At 51.3% G+C, this 13,326-nt stretch overlaps 1 protein-coding gene across 1 annotated transcript in view; it reads left to right on the top strand.

The window, feature by feature from the left end:
* The first annotated feature begins 7,992 nt into the window (after window positions 1–7,992).
* Window positions 7,993–13,326, top strand: part of Rbfox1 (RNA binding fox-1 homolog 1) — a 1,331,252-nt gene continuing 1,325,918 nt past the window's right edge. The window contains exon 1 of the mRNA XM_047533401.1: window positions 7,993–8,419. The gene's annotated coding sequence lies outside the window, so the exon portion shown is untranslated. The remainder of the gene's footprint in view (window positions 8,420–13,326) is intronic.

Genomic DNA, 13,326 nt, shown 5'->3' with positions numbered 1-13,326 from the left:
TGCCCGCGACTTAGGTTTTGCTGCTCAGCATCCCCCACCCACCAGCGCCACTGCAGACGCCCTGTTTTCCTTGTAAGTTTGCATATTTCTTCCTAAATAGACTAAATATTTTCACTTACCCATTTGTAATAAAATGGCTGGGACTTCAGATGAAGTACATGCACCTGGAAGGAATCGACTGTGGATCCTCCCGCTGCGGATCCAGGAACACCTCCCCTGAGGGGTTGGTACATTAAGGCAAAGCTGTGTCTGATTATAAATTCATTAACTATTTACACCTCCTTGACTTACACCTTATTCTTTTCCTTGAGAAGTCTCAATTTTAACCTTCATGGTTGACTTTAAACAGAACTATGAAAACAGCATTTATATTTAAAAAAATGATTTTTACAAGGATTTAAAATATTTACTTTTTTTTTTTTTTGTCTCATTGGCCTTTGGGTCCCCTTTGGAGAGGTTCTGGAAGTGCAGCATAGAATACCTTAATGATTTTAAAATGGCATCTTGAGTTTGCTATGTTTGTAAGCTTTGAAAATTCACTTTTCTTCTCTGAGCCTCAGTTTGCTTTTCTGTGACATGGGAATAATAATACTGCTACGTGCCCTAAGGGGTGTCTCTGGGGCTAACTGCCATGCCTCAGGCTGCAGAGTTAGTTCCCACCATGTTTCTCTTGAACTCGTCCTGAGAAGGAGAACAACCTGTCAATACCACCCTGGTGGGAGGCAGGCCTGCCTGGGTCCGAGGCCCCACGTCACCCTCCAATGCTGAGCGAATCCTGTCTGCAACCACTTTTGCTCCTGAGCCCTTGGACTCCAGTCTCACTCCTGCTTTTGAGGCTGCGGGAGAGGAGGCCCTGCTCAGCTCTGGGCTGTCTCGGGTGGGGAGTGTCCAGCTCCTGGGAGGACATCTGCTGCCTGAGGCGCTGGACCCGCTGTGGCGCACGGAAGGTGTGAACTTCAGCACCCGGAGGTGCGGACAGCTGTGGAACTGCCAAGGCCACTCTGCGATTCTTAGGGCTGACCCGCTGCAGAGTGGTCACCCTGGCCGCCACTGACTTCACAGAGCAGGCCCTGGCGCGTGGCGCAGTGCTGACGAGTTTCTGGCGGGTGACACTGTGCGATTCCCAGCTCAGAGTCGCGGGCCAGGCCTTTGCTGAGCTGGGTTTCTTTCCACATCAATGGCCTCCCAGTCTGGCGATGGCGAACGCGTGCCTTGTTGCTCTGGGCCCGTTTCCTCATCTGGAAGAGGAGGGTGGGAGAGTGGACATGAGTGACCTCCGAGGACACTAGTGGAGCAGAGGCCGTGGCGCTGGGGACGCTGGTCAGCGTTGCTTGTCCTGGGCATGTCACACCAGCAGTGCTCTCGCCACTGTACTTACGGGGACGCTTCAGACCTCTGGTTCTCACCTGGGGACGGTTTGCCCCTGGGGAGCCTGTGGGAGTCTCCGGGGACACGTGAGGATCTCTCAGCTGGAGTGAGAGGAGGACAGCAGTGCTGGCACCCACCGAGCCGTGCTAGGGACGTCCCTCCACAACGAAGGACTGCGGGGCTCCCGGTGGCCACAGTGCTGAGGCAGAGAAGCCACATCATCTGACGCTGGCCACGCGGTAGGGAAGACAGGGCGTGCCTGAGCAGGAGCCCCCGGCATGGACCATGCGCCGCCCACAACCTCCAGGATGCCCTGGCTCTTGGTCCTGTCGTCCTCAGCACCGGCTTGTCCTCAGGCTGGTCAGAGGCTGCGGCAGGCCTGGAGGTCACTTCCACACAAGGGGGCGTCTGGAAGGAAAGAAAGGAGGGCCATTTCCTGTGGCTTCACGTGGAAAGAGGAAACGTTCCCTAAAACACACCAGGACTGTCTCCCAGGCCGGAGGACACGGGTCCTGTGACGATGCCTCATCCATCTCATGCAGGGAATGGTAGTCAACTGCGGCCTCCATTGTATTAGCAGTAGCGATCGCTGTTTTAATCCCATTACCAGCCTCATTATCACGGGCATTGTCCCCACTTCACATACAGGGAAGTGGAGACCCCCTGATGTTTAAAAACTCTTACTTAGTCCACATCACTGTTAAGTGGTAGACGGGATATAGAAGCAGATCATCTTACTTATGGACTTTATCCAGGTAGTCAGGTAGTTCTTTTTTTTTTGTGGTACTGGGGATCGAACCCACCAGGTAGTTCTTAAAGATGTGTGATAGCATGCTGTTTAACTACTAAACAGCGTATCCACTACACTGCCAGAATGGAAGACATAGTTTGATCTCTACTTACTATTGGTCAGACATTCAGGAACCTTTTCTTGATTCTGATCAAGCTCAAAATATTCATTTCCAAAATGCTTTTTACATAAGCAGCCTCCCTTTGATACTACAAATTTCTGAACCTCCCTTTTTATCTCGCTTCCAGGCCAGTTGATTAGGATTCTCTACTACCCTGATCATAAATCACCAATTCTGTGTTTGCCTTCATGGAGTATGAGTCCCAGTAAAGAGAAACACAAGGTGATTTATGACTCATGGATGCAGCTGTTACTCAAAACAGACTTGGTTTTGAATACTGGCCAAACTATTTGCCCGCTCTGTGAGTTTGGCCAAGTCATTGGATTTCCTCCTTCTTTTAAGCTTTTGTATACTCATCTTTAAAAAAAAAAAAAAAAGTGAAAGAAACAAGAAAAAATGAAAATCACAGTAGGAGCTTTGCCTAGAGAGGTACTGTGAGAATTAAATGAGATAATACAATCATGCTGAATTCCACATGCTTGCTACTTTTATCACTGTTCTTGCTATCACTGTCTCCCTTGCTCCAGATGCTGTTTTGCTTATCATTACTTGGAGAACATACCCAGAAGAAAAGGGATGCAACCAAAGAGAAGAGGAGAAACTCTCTTGTGTATTATTTCACAGACGTTTTAAAAACTATGAAAATCTGTGTCTCCTAGGAGAAAGGGACTTCATCCCTGAACACTGGATAGTTAGTTCATCGTCAGAATTAAAAGCTTTGGTTAATATCAAAACCCCAAACGACATGACAGATGTGAGTTCACCCAATCGATAACTGTATATTGAGTATCTGCCATGTGCCCAAGGCTGAGGAGGGAGGGAGAATATAAGGTGCCATCCAGTCCCCTGTGGTCCTCAAGTGGTTTCAGGTCGCTAGGCGACCCAGACCACGGTAAAGCCTTCAGGTCAGCGTGGAGCCCGAGGGCCCCAGGGCAAGGCAGGTCTTGCAGAATATCAGAATGTGCAGTGACCTTTATGGAATCAGAGTCATGTATAAGTAAGTCTGAGTGAGCCATCCTCTCTTCTGCTATGGAAAGATTTCCTTGGGAGGAAAATGAAAGGATGCTTGCTTATTTTGCCTTTTTTCAGTTCATTTTAAAAAGTCTTTATCCTGTCAGACAGACCACGGATCACACCTAAAAATCCTAAAGTGTTTGGGAGTCCGGCTCCCTGGATTTCAGTGGACATTCACGCTGACCATCTGGAAAGTTCTTAAACATAGCAGTGGGGGAAATGGTCGCTGGAACATCAGTGAAGTGACGGCCAGGGCATTGGTGGTGGGGACTGTAGGGTGGTGGGTCTCGGCAAACCTTGGTCTGAGCTCATCAAGGGCTCTCCACCATCTGGCGGTCCAGCAAATACATCCATGAAGCAATTCACAGCCCTTTGTGAGCTTCCCCAGCCCGGGTCTCCGGTTGCGTCTTTGTAAAAATGTTCTTATGAGTGCATGATAGTGATACCGTAATGATAGTGGGGTTCATTCTGACACGCTCATACATGCATGGAATGTGATTTGGCTTCCTCTTTCCCTCCTCTGCTCCCTCCACCGGTTCCCTTCCTCTGCTTTAGTGGTCTTCCTCCTATTTATTGTTTCTTAGCTAGGGCTTTCTAGATATGCATAAAGGTGGAATTCACTGTGGTAGGTTCACATCTGTTCACACGAAGAAGAATGAAATGATGGCATTTGCTTGTAAGTGGATGGAACGTTGTGCTAAGTGAAATAAGTGGAGGTCATTGTGCTAAGTGAAACAAGCCAGACTTGGAAGGTCAAGGGCTCAATGTGTTCTCTCCCATGCAGAAGTAGAGCTAAATAAGGGGAAAATAGAAGGGAGATCAGTGGAGTAGAAGAGGACTGGGAGGGAGGGAGGAGGACTGGAAAGCAGAGAAGCTAAAGAGTGGGGCTGCCGGCTCATGCTGTGCACAGCTATGAAGAGACTCCAGCTTCAGCGTCTGCCTCCTCACCCGCCTCGCCACCTTCCAGCCCCTGGAACCCAAACTGACTCTGTGGACGTGGAACAGGTTTGCTGTTCCTTGAAGGAGTGGCACCGTTGCTTCAGGTTCTCTCATCAGAGACATTCGCCTCACTCCTTGGGTGACTCTACTTTCCTTCTCTGTTTCGGGTTGTCTCCTCTATAAGTCTTTTTCTGACCTTTCCTTCCCCCATCATGTTGGCCATGTGTTTCCATTCAGGATTGGCCAAGTCTTGCCAAACTTTGTGACCACTTGTTTCGAGGTCTGTTCATCCTACTAGGTTATAAGCACAGACTGTGTCTAATGCATCCATAGACACAGGCCTGCCTGAGGCATTGGCCTTGAGACAGGTGCATGCTGAACGTCTGCGAGAATAAAGGACTAAATGAAGGAGCAGGTTGATGTCACAACTCCGGCCCAGGTGGCACACCCATATGGAACACCACCTGCTGCAGCAGGAAGGAAGGTCCACTGGACAGAGTTACGCTTATTATGTGGCTGGCCCTATGCCCTGAGGAAAAGTCCGCAGCATCATGGGTCTTTGAGTTTAGTGGACAACACTTGCAACAGACTGGCACGGAGATGTGCTACAGTTAAATACAGGTACTAGAGGCATTGGAAAGAGGGCCTCATCTGTGTGGTGGGGGCTCAGAGGACAAGCAGGGGGAAAGTGAAGTCTAAACAGCTCTAAGAGACGAGCAGAAGCATCTGAGTCTACAGGGGTCCCAGGTTGGAAGGACAATACACACAAAGGATTAGAGACCAAGAAGAAACACCTGGGTCATAGGGCCAGCTTCAGAAAAGCCAGATAACCCAGACACTTAGAACCTACTTAGAGGACTTGAGACCTTATCTTGGAGAACAGTGAGAAGCCACAGGAAGATTCTAAATTGAAAAGCGAGATAATGGAATTTATGAGGCTACGAAGTCATTCTCACCTTTTTAAAAAAAATCTTTATCAGCATATGGAAGACAATGCTTCTGACACGTGGTTCTATCAAGGATTGCAAAGTGTTGTTCATGTCCAGTGGGCGGAGCCAGAGCTGCTTGCTGGGGACTTGCCCTGGGCTGTCCAGGGAGCTGTCCAGCACAGCAAGGACCTTGCTCCACATGGAGGAGGGACAGGAGAAGACCCCTTCACAGGGAAAAGAAACTAGCGCTTTCCGATGACTAGCCCAACAACACGTGACAGCGACCCTCACTCTCTTTTTGTCTTCCGTGGTAGCGGGCATCTCCCTAGCTTCTGTTCAGCTTCCTCCGGCCTCACAGGGATGTGGGCGCCAGTGAGTCATGCCCTGGCACTCCCTGCTGCTGCATCTAATCCTATTTCTACTCCAAGATAAAGAAATCAGAGCAGATTCAAACTGACCTTGATTTTCAGAGAGTTGAATATACTTTATTTCATTTCCAATGGTAAAAGAATGTATTAAAAAATAAAAGGGCACAGCGATTACCCATTTCAGTGAGACAACAGCTAGAGTCTCTGCCTTGAAGGATTGCATTCATTTTCCCCCCCTTCTGGAATAAAAATGAAGGAGTGTAGAGGAACAATTCCTGTTGGTGAATTGTAACAAGACATTATATTTCAACACAACTTCCCATTAACTGCCATTTATTTCTTCTCTCATTATTGATAATTTGCTTTTAAATTGAGAATACCTCTTTTACAGCCCATCTCATCTCCCTGCCCTGCTAGACAATTACATTTAAATTTGGTGGCTTTCCCATTGTAAACATTTTCTGGGGGAAATGATTATGATGTTACCAACCCAGATTTATGGCTTCATTGTGTTATCACTGAAGGATAAGAGACTAGTATAAAGAAAAAAAAAAAAGCCCAGTTGTTTACATACAAATATATTATATTATCAGAGTCCTGAGAAGCCTCTGGTAAAACCCAACCCAAATTGCAAAATCCCTGGAGCCAATGACAGAGATGTCTTTCTGGATTCTGTGAACTTTTTTTCTCAAAGAAGAACAACGTATTGCCTGGTTTTAAAACATTCCATTTGGAGTTAGGAGATCGCTTTGTTTTATTTGAATGTTGGAAAGAACCCTAGTAGTTACAGAGGCACTGCTGCATCTGCTGTTTGTGAGGTTCTAAGAGACGCAATGGCAGGATGGGACGTGTACACCACGCTCTGTCCTTTGGAAATCTCACAATCCCACCTGGAAGAGGAGCCACGCTGAAAGGGCAGAAACAGTCCAACCAGACAGCAGGAGAAAGGACAGGAGCCTGAGAAACAGTCCAACGAGACGGAAGGAGAAAGGACAGGAGCCTCAGCTCAAGTGCTGGAGGCTGGGATGGGCCTTGCCAGCCACAGCTGTCCTACGGCTCTTCAGAGAAGTAGCAAGATCTGTCTGGGGCTGGGCTTGCTTCCCTGCCCACTCTGTGACCTTGAGTAAAGGTTAGAGCCCTTTAGACCACAAACTTTATTGTGCAAAATAATCACTGAGAATGTTTGTCCAAAAGGAAGGAAAAACAAGGGGAAGGAAGGAAGGAAAGGAAAGGAAAGGAATAAAAAGTCTCTGGCTCAGGGATCCAGGGTGGGGCTCAGAAAAGAAGAAATATTGCTTTAATGCCTGGAAACCTCCTTTTTCTGACCGTGAAGTGGACCAACCCTGTGGTACCCACTTCACTAGTTGTGGAGCACTGAGAAGGCACCGTGAAAGTACCTTAAACAACATCTGAAAAGTATGTGCTTATTAAGTGCTAATGGCTGCGAAGGAGTCACTGGGCTTCTGGCTGCCAGGCAACTTCCAAGAAAAGAAGAGGACCCATCCTTCTGCAGCCCCTAGGAGAAGAGGTGGCTGGTAAGAGCCACAGGGCAGGGACCACCCCACTCTGGTCAGCTCTTTGCACCTGAAATAGAACTCAATCTGTGCCAGACCAGGAGATTTGAAGATTCACCGGAAAACTTCCCCAGAGCAGAAGTGGACTGGAGCAAGAGGCTGACGCAACTTGGCAGTTCTCCAGGGGACTGTCTTCTCTGATTGGGGGTCCGGGTGGAGGAGGGCGCTGGTGCTCAATGAGCGAGCCCACTTTGGGATAAGAACTCGAGCCCTCGAAGGACCTGAGCTCATTGTCACCGAAGCCAGCTTTCAGCCCTTGTCCCCATTAGGCGAAGTGACCCAGGCACTGGGTCCTGTGTCTGCGGCGGCCGCTGGAATCAAGGGCTGCACGCGTGACCACGGCAGAGGCGGCGGCGAGGGGAAGGGGGAGGGGGCGCTCACTCGCGCACCGGATTATTTTTGGCTCCGCAGCCGGGGCTGCTCGCTGCCTGTCGCGCGCACACACAAGCACACACACACGCACACGCACACACATGCACACATTTCCTCGCGCGCTCCCTCGCTCTCCTTTGTTTATTTTCTAATCTGTATTTTTGTTGGAAGATCTCTCCTTCCTCCTCTCCCGCCCGCCTGCAAGCGCTCCTGCGGGCCGACCGGGTGCACGCTGCTCCCCCATCACTCCAACCCCCTCCCGGTCTCCCCGAGCGCGGGGTTTGAAGGTCACCTCCTTTCCAGTCCCCCTGCGAGCCGCTCCGCTGCCGCCGCCTCCTCCAGCTGGAGCCGGTGGCCCTGGCTGCGCCGCCCTGAAGCGGTTCTCTCGGTGGCCTCGGGGAGGACAGAGCCCGGGGTCGCGCAGGGTGGGGAAGCCCAAACTCGCACGGGGAATCCCTCCCCTTCGCCCCAGCCCCCGGCAGATCCCGCGGAGAGGCGGGCGCTCCGCCAGTCCCGGGAACAGCAGAGGCGGCGGCGTCGCGGACCCACGCGTGCGCCTCGGGCCGGAGAAGGAAGCAGTGAGCAGCGCACCCGCATCTGGAGGGGACAGACCTGCGCCCCGCCCCGGCGAGAGAACTCCGAGCCTCCAGCCCAGGCAGAGCTAGGAGGAGCGCCAGCGCCCCGGGACTGAGACCTCGCGCTCCAGAGTCCCTCGCAGTGACAGTGAGGGCCAGAGCTGCCCGCACCCTCGCCGCGCCCAGGCAGGGACACGGGGCCGGGGCTGACCTGCCCGCGAAGTTGCGGCCAGTGCAGGAGAAGCCAGCAAACCCCTTAGCAGCCTCCAGCTCATGGTGAGCGCGGCTGAGGGAGCAGAGCGTGCAGGGGACTTCGGGGGTCTGGGGCCGAGGAGAAGGCGATCGCAACCGGGCTCCCGCGAGTTCTAGGTAAGTCTAGGCAGAGTCGTCGCCTCTGCGCCCCCCTGAGCCGGCCCAAGGGGTCCCAGGGAGGGGAGAGCGGGGTCCCCAAGAGCTGGCCTCCTCCCAGTGAGAGTCTGGGCGCGCTGGACGCGAACTTTTTTCAGTGCGTGTGGAGCAGTCTGGTGGCACGTTGATCCCAGGGGGACACGACCCTGAGACCCCGCGCGTTGCTGCCGGAGCATGTCCTTCTCTGTCCCAGAGCGCCCCCCGGAAGAGCCCAGGCTGCCCCCTCCGTCCTCCCTGCGACTCCCAGGTGCGGGCGCGGCAGGAACCTGCCTGCGCACTTGGGTCGGTCTCCCCGCAGGCTGGATGGGTGCACTCGGTACACCCCAGGGTCGCTGCCTCCTTGGACTCCTCTCACGAAATCCGGGAGAGAAGGCATCTCGGTAGCCTGGGAGGACGACTGGAGGCGCGGAGCCCCGGAGGGAGGCGGGGAAGCGGAGGCGCGCTGTGGGGGAGCGGCTGTGTTTATTGGCACCCGGTCAACGCCCGGAGCTGCTGCGTTCGACCCCAGCGGAGGCGGCCAGCCTGGAAACTCGGGATTTGGGAACTCCAGCCGCGTCCCCAGGTTCCCTGGTGCGTTAGAGCACCTTCACTTCGGGAGCAAACCCAGAGGAGAGCGGATCTCAGCGCAGCGTTGGAGCACAGGCCGGGACTCGCCCCTGTCCGCTCAAGTCTTCCAATGGTCCAGGGATGGAGGCGAGGGCGGGGCTGGCTGGGCGCTGTTCCCATCTCCCCACGGCCCAGGAGACCTGGCCATGAAGCTCCTGAAGGCGCCAGCTTCAGTCACGCAGAACCCGGAAGCTGTCCGCCTGGGAAGGGAGGGGAAGACCCTGATCCCGCCCTGCCCTGGAGTCGCCAACTCTGTTCCTGTTGCCAGGGAATGGGAGGCTCCTGGCGTCGTGTGGGCCAGAGATAGGGTGCTTCTGCCTCCCTGGGAACTGCTGGGGCTGGGGCTGCTAAGGAACTCCGACTCCTCACCAGGGGGTCTGGGAAATTGCCTCCCAACCGCTGGTCGTCTCAGTTGAACTTCAAAAGTGGGGGAGATGTGGATGGCTTTCAGCTTTAAGAGAAGGTATTATAACTTGGGTTTTGCTTTATAATAATAGTGGTTATTTATTTTTACTTTTAAGTCAAATGGGTGAAGAGAACTGGCCTTATCCACATAAGTTTATGAGGTCGCAGCCCCCTGTCCCTTCCCTGCCTCCTTCCCCCAACTCTGTCCTAGTTCATCCACTCTGCATTTACCATTTATCTTTGTTACAAAAGGAGAAAGGGAAAAAATAAGATAAGAGGGCCTGGATCCATTCAATTTTTAAGTGACCACAGAGGGCCTGGCAGGAGCCACAGCCGGTTTATTTCTGGCTGAGATTTTTTTCCTTCAGAGGCAAAGGACCTGGGACCTATGAAGGGTAACTGCTGGCAAACAGCAGGGTTGATGCCAAACCTTCATTTTGGAGCTTGTCTGGAAAACACTAGGTCTGGAAAATCTCTTACGTTTCCCATAAGCTGCCTTATGGTTGACTTGGGTTAGAAGGAAAGGGTACCATGGGTTATAATGGTGGAGGGCACCTTCAGAGTACAGGGGAGAGCTTCCTGGCTGAGGAGAGCACAGCCCTGGTTCTGTTTCCTGCACCTGTGCGACCTTGGGCAAGTTATTTAACCTCTCTGTGCTGCTGTTTATTCACTTGCAAAATGAGAGTTTCTGTAGCAGCTATAGCCTCAGAGGGTTTTGGTGAGAATTAAATAAAGCAGTAAACACACAGAGCAGGACCTGGCATTGTGGTGAGGGCCTGCTTATGTTTTCTTTCAAATAGATTGTTCTAATTTTTCAGCTTTAGGACACTGAGTGGGATAGAAAATGCAGGTATCTTGCCTATGCACATGCATTTCCTTTTAAGTAACAGATTTACATGAGGAAACAAAAAGAGAGTTAATCGTACCAGGAGGTGGCTCAACAGAAGCTTCCAGCTCTGCAAGCTCCAGCTGGCCTGGCCTCTTCCACTGTATCCTCTGCCTGTTCCAAGGAGGACCAGGGACAGCTGCCCACTGGCTGGGTGGCAGGCTGGTGGTGTTTGACTTACCGTCTTGCCAAGCTCCGTCTAGTTGCAATTCCATTTTGGTAGCAGTTGTGCCTTCCTGAGATCAGATGGAAGGCCTTCATCTCCTTGCCCTCCCGGAATGAAAAGTATTGCCCTAGTAAATCTTCATTAATTGCAACTTGCTCCTACGATACTTGGAATATTTCGAAAACGCAGGAATTAAAGAATCATAGAAGAGGCTTTATCTATCATTTATCCTGGGACTCACATTACAGTGACTGTAGTGACTGTATTTAAATATGAAATTCTATGACGTTATCTAACTCTATAAAAACAACCGTGGTCATTGATTATCAATAAAAATAATGAATGTATGAAGCAGGCACCTTGATCAAGGCTTTAAATCTTTAATTTTCACTTTCTTGTGCTGAGAATAGAACACGGGATTGATGGCTTAGGAGGTTTTTAGAAGGGCCATCCAGGGTCACTAGCCACAGGCACAGTGTGGAGCAGGGGATCTCCAGGATGTGTGGTCTTCATGGCGAGAGGAGCTGTTCTTGTTGGAGGTATCAGACATACAGACTCCCGGGAGCCCAGGGCAGAGGTGGTTGCTGGACCTGGGGGGGGAGGGTGAGGGCGGGCAATGGGATTTATCAGTCAACAGGTATGATGTTTCGGTGATATCTCAGTAAGTCTTGAATGCCCTGTCTTTACCTCCGGTGGCTTCAGCGGTTTCCACCCTGCACCAGAGTGGAACTCGGGGCTGGGCAGACTGTGGCTCCTGGAATCGACCTTCCTGCCCTATCTTCTCTTGGTGATAATTCATGCTGTTTTCTAGCTCCTCCTTCAAATCTGAGCACCAGTGTCTTCCAGATGTCCTCAGTGATGTCCCTGATGGAACTTAAAAAAAAAAAAAAGGTTTAGCCCTTTCAGCTCCAGCCACACAAAGCCATTATTTTTTTATCAAAATCCTTTCGGATAGTTTTTTTTGTGTGTGTGTATTCAGAAAATTGGGTCTGCTTGTATGTATGTCTGACATTTCACCTTTCCAAAAATTAGACCATTTTATTTTCATCTTTAAGCTGATGGGTGGAGTAATGAACACATGCCAAGAGGGGAATCGTATCTGACACAGAAAATGCTTTGGGGACACAGCGATTTCCCAGTGGCGTGTAAGGAGACTATTGAAATCTGAGTACATTTGCTCTGAAGGACACAGGGCCGCCTGCCCTGCCTTTGCCCAGCATGGGAGTTAACACAGTAAGCACAATTCCCATAGTAATACCAGCTCGGCTGACTTTCCTAAAATCATGGGGTAATCTGTCACATCCACAGTCACCTGCATTATTATGATGAAGACCTCAAACATGGAGATGTTTTTAAAGAAGCCATGAGACTCTCCCTGATGCCTGCCTTCATTATTTAAGATACTGCCTCAAGGCGCATAAATTTTAAAACTTTAATTAAAGAATCAATCAGAGATGGAGCTTCAAAATGAGGGGACCCGGCAGTTTCAGATGACATCACCGGCAAACATGGTTAGGTTAAGTTGTAGGGCTGGGGGGTTGGTATTAAGAAGAAGGACATGTGGGGTTAAAGGAGAGACAGCTGTCCCTGCATCTTGGTTCTTAGCTGCTCCGAGGACCACCTGTACTGCTGGCTTGGCCCTGGTCACTGGACACAGGGGTGTGAGTGATCCTGGCCTGTGGCTGCAAAGGGCTACACCTCTCTTGGGGAGTGTTGTTCATTCAGACTGTGCACTGTGTTGGACACTGTGCTCCAGGGCAAGGCAGGAGGGGGCTCTGTTCTCTTGGAGCCCCTGTTGTGAGGGTAGCCAGGTAATAAGCAGAAGCTGGAAGCACATTTTTATAAGGAAAACAGCAAAGGTTGCAAAAGTCACAGTGGCGTTGTAACAGCCAGGGACTTGGAGAGACTCTGCAAGAAGGAGAAATTTGAGCTGAGACCTAAGTGAAAAGAAGGCTTGAATGCACATGGTTTCTGCCTTTGTCCAGCTAGTATTCCTCATCGGATGCCTACTGTGTGCCAGGCTGTATTTGCTGCCCTTGTGAACAGTGACCAGCCCTGTCTGTTGCCGCGTCCATCCTTGGGCTGCCATCTGGATGGAGAGGGTGTCAGAGAGAGGGACCCAGCAAGCACAGTGTAAATGCAGGTGGAGTCCCTGGGCCTCGAGGCCAGCTTGAGAGTCTGCATGTCATCTTAATGAGAGGCCCCTGGAAGGCTTTGTGCAGAGAAATGCACGATCTATCTGTGGCATGGACGTGCGGGAAACAGTCGCGTTCTTTTGAGATGAGGGACGGACAAAGGTGCCCTCCTGGCCATCGGCTCTTTTCTCAGTGTTCTGCCCATTCATGTCCATGGCCATGTTTCATCAGTGGGCAAATCTCACAGCATCCCAGAAACGAGACTTCTGTGGTTCTTCTCTCTTTGGGGCTCAGGCCCAAGTCCTCCATTGGAGAAGAAAGATTAGGGACTGGGCTGGGGCGTGACAGTGGAAGATTGCCCAGCATGCAGGAGGCCCTGGGTTCCAGCCCCAGAGGGGAGAAAGAGAGAGTATAGGGGACAGCACCTTGTTTACCTCTGCAGTGCCCTGTGTGGGTGGAAACCCCAAGGGCACAGCTGTGACATTTTCCTGCTTAGCTGCTCTCGCTCTGGGACATCCCTCCAAGGAGGCAGCCGCCCGCCATGGCCTTTCTGTGCTTGGCTGACATCTCTCCTGGGAGTTCCCAGAGGCTGGTGCCTCTCAGATCCCCTTTGTTCCCTTCATTGACAGTCTGTCCTGTTAGGTCCCCTTTCAGAGTGTGGCCTTGTGTT

This window comes from Sciurus carolinensis, chromosome 18, assembly GCF_902686445.1.
Source record: "Sciurus carolinensis chromosome 18, mSciCar1.2, whole genome shotgun sequence".
Lineage (NCBI taxonomy): Eukaryota > Metazoa > Chordata > Mammalia > Rodentia > Sciuridae > Sciurus > Sciurus carolinensis.
This window is presented reverse-complemented; position numbering and strand designations above follow the sequence as displayed.